The sequence below is a fragment of the Notothenia coriiceps genome, unplaced genomic scaffold (genome assembly GCF_000735185.1).
Source record: "Notothenia coriiceps isolate Sejong01 unplaced genomic scaffold, NC01 NC01_scaffold00024668, whole genome shotgun sequence".
NCBI classification, from domain to species: domain Eukaryota; kingdom Metazoa; phylum Chordata; class Actinopteri; order Perciformes; family Nototheniidae; genus Notothenia; species Notothenia coriiceps.
The window spans coordinates 2,671,919-2,675,308 of NW_011357369.1; the positions used below are offsets into that span (position 1 = coordinate 2,671,919).

General features: G+C 38.9%; 1 protein-coding gene across 1 annotated transcript in view; it reads left to right on the forward strand.

Annotated features, from left to right (window-relative positions):
• The window catches only part of matk (megakaryocyte-associated tyrosine kinase), a 634,871-nt gene that overhangs the window by 433,706 nt on the left and 197,775 nt on the right, over positions 1-3,390 (forward strand). The window lies entirely within an intron of this gene.

The window sequence follows — 3,390 nt, forward strand, 5'->3', positions numbered from 1 at the left end:
TTTTTTTCTTTAACCTTAGATCAAAATAGATACTCCTACAATAATTTCTTAAAGGGGACTATTGTGTGAATCCACTTTTCCCATCTTTTCATACATAACAATGTGTCCCCCTTTGTGATGTAAAGACGATTCTGAAGTTTCAGGAAAAAGATTATCTCTCATTTTTGTCCTGATCCATTTATATAATCCTCGCTCTTCAAATGAGCTGATCAAATTTTGGCCACTTTGTGAATCGTCAGTAATGATTTTTTGGCTCGTGTAACCATTAGCCCCATCACCAACCGAGGTAACTCACCCCCCTTATCACCCTGAATCTCCTCTAGGAGCACCACATTGTGTTCTTTTGAACCAAATTATCTCTCAGAGCGTGGGGAGTGTACTCCTTATTTTTCATCTAATAGTAACAGACAGAGATAGTCCACTTTTGATTAGATAATGGCCTTGAAACAGGATATGATTGGATGCTGCATGATCTGTTTGGTATTTTGGATGCCAATATCTTCAAGCCAAGCATGCTTTCTGCTAACCACCCCTATCTGACGTAATATATTATTAATTTGATGAAAAGTCATATACATAGGGGACCTCTAAAGTCCATTCCCTCTGCTACTTGACAGGAGATTGCTCAGATTCAAAGTTCTCCCAAGTATATCTAGGCTAGCACAGCTATTTTGTCTAATCAGTGCCTACCAGCATGCGATAATGTTATCTGCTAACTTTTAGAACGTTATTACCGTCACAATTTCTGCAATGCTGGACTGCTCTACCAGTGCCTTTCAATAACAAATACGCCGTGGAAGTGTAATGTTATTGCTGGCAGAACCACATCCTGACAGACTCTGGTTTAACATTCTGGGGATAAGATGAGTCAACATGGTGTACAACAGATGCTCAGCAACATTTTGTGGTTCTGATAAGTCCCCCGAGTTGTTTTTCGGTTTAACCGTTACTCGGGAGTGTTCTGTTTTCTTCATATTCTGCACTGGCGATTAAATATGATGGATAACTCCGATTTTGTATCTCAATATAGTTTACAGCTTGGGCTGCATGTTTATGAGGTTTGGCATAGCCACATTTCATTTCTCAAAGCATTCACTTTACTTTTCCGGCTGATTTAATGATGTTCATTAATTAAATATAATATAACCAATTGACAGGTAATATAATGCAAATCGTTGCAGGCAGCACATCGCTGTGGCAAGTGTAAGAATATAAGTCCTGTTTATCGCTCTTACTTTACTAGGTCTTGTAAACGTTAGTCTTGTTGATGACGAAAATTATGACAATGATATTATTAATTATATGTGTGCCAAACCCCCCATCTAGAAAGTAAAGATGGTGCAAATTAGTGCTTACTGGTGGATGAACAAATAATGCTAGAATAATATGATTTTTTTAAATTACATTTTCTGGAGGTGAAGGACACACATGAAAGGAAACGTTGTAATTGTCCATTTTTATATTTTTAACTAATTGATCCATTTCATATAATCATAGTCAATGTTTGTAATCAATTCCAATCAAAGATATCATGGGATGATATACAATTATATTTTATGCATTACTTACTAAATTTGCTCCCTACTTTATTTTTAATTAAAAGTTAAAAGTGAATTATTGATATTTTTAAATCATGCGTGTAAGGAACCACAAATATATAGCTTTATCTGCTATTTCTAACAATGTTTATTATATATACATATTTTAGATTTCTCTTTTACTAACTCTTCACTTCTGACTGCGTTTCACATTACATGAAGAAGAAAGGATTGAATTATTTCTGAAAGAGCACCTGACTGCAGAGGGATTAAATCAACACTGGAAAAGATAAATTATATTTCTCCTCCCCTGTCCGGACAATTACAAATCAGACTAAGTGCATAACAACCAATCTGAAAACTGGTTACTGATCATTCTATCGTAATACATAGCAGAACGTGGTGCATCATCAGTCATCTCATCATCATCATCACCACACCCAACAAGTGAGTATCAACCACTACAGCAAGCTTCTGGTGTACAGTGGTATTCAACATCTGTAAGGCAACTGTCCACCAACCCTGGAGAGACTGAAACACCACGTGTGCTCTCTTCTTGTCCCATACATGCTGTTTTTTTATACATGTTGTTTTATCGGTATTTGGGAAGCAGTTGACTGATTATGTTTATGAGACAGTAACATCATCACAAACCAGTGCAGAGTGTTGAAACAAGAACATGAATAACATTCACAAATGTAACATGTCTTATAGGAATAGTGAAATTCATCCATTTGTGGACCCTGCTACTGCTTGTTCAGTAGGTCTAATTGGAAATGTTTTTCTTCACCTGCGTGTGCACTATAACTCTATTATGGTAATTGAAAGTTACCTGTCTTGCCTTGTATTTGAGGTCAGAAAATGGCATTAAACCTGAAATACTCATTCCATTACTCGTATATTCATGTTATCATTTCCCCCACTTCCAGCTTATCCTCTTCTTGCACTCCCCGTTCCCTCTTCCTGTTCATCGCTCTGGGAATAAGAATGCAGCTACAGAGAGCAAGAGAAGCTTAATATTATTATACTGTCTAATTCCCTGGGCAAGTTATTTCACATGGACACATCTATTTCTTTGCCCCTGAAAGCACAAGTCTGCCTGGGGCGCACACGTTAATTAGCACTTTAGCCATTGTGAATGTAGAATGAACTGCTTAACAATCCTTCGGACAATTGTGAATACTTATTTGCTGATTAACTGGGGATGAGGCGCCTGCAGCACATGAGTTCTGTTCAGAGGGGTCATGCAAACATAAAAAGGGCCATTAGGCCGCTTTCACACCGGAGTACCTTTCCCTTTTAGTTCCGATAGTTCCTGGGATTTTGCCGTTCACACCCCAAAAGAGAAACTTAGTTCAATGATAACTTTTCAGTCCCTGCTAGAGAGGTGGTACTTCCTGGGTAGAAAAAAGTTCCAATTTCTGATTGTGGGCGACTACGCCCTGTAAAACTCTTAAAAGATTTGTGAAAACGCCATTGTATTTGCTGGCATTAGCATTAATTAGCATTGCCCGCGCACACAACGGAGAGAGATAACATTATGTCAACACAAAAGAAAACATGGAGCGATGGAGATGAGATGAGTGTCGGCGTTCTGGCGATCTACTCGGAAGGCTTCAGTAGAAGCTACTGGGAGTCCCCAGCAGCTTCTACTGAAGCCAGTCCCCAACTCCGGGACTCCGGGTGCAGTAATAACGCCGTGAATTGTTTGCGGCCTGACCAGTAGAACAAAGCAGAAGAAGAAGAAGTGACGTCAACGGCTTAATTTGCGTAATCTTCCCTCAGGGACTTATTCCGGTGTGAACGCGATCTGCTCTTTAGTTCCATGGGGGAACTAAGTGCTGGGAACGAA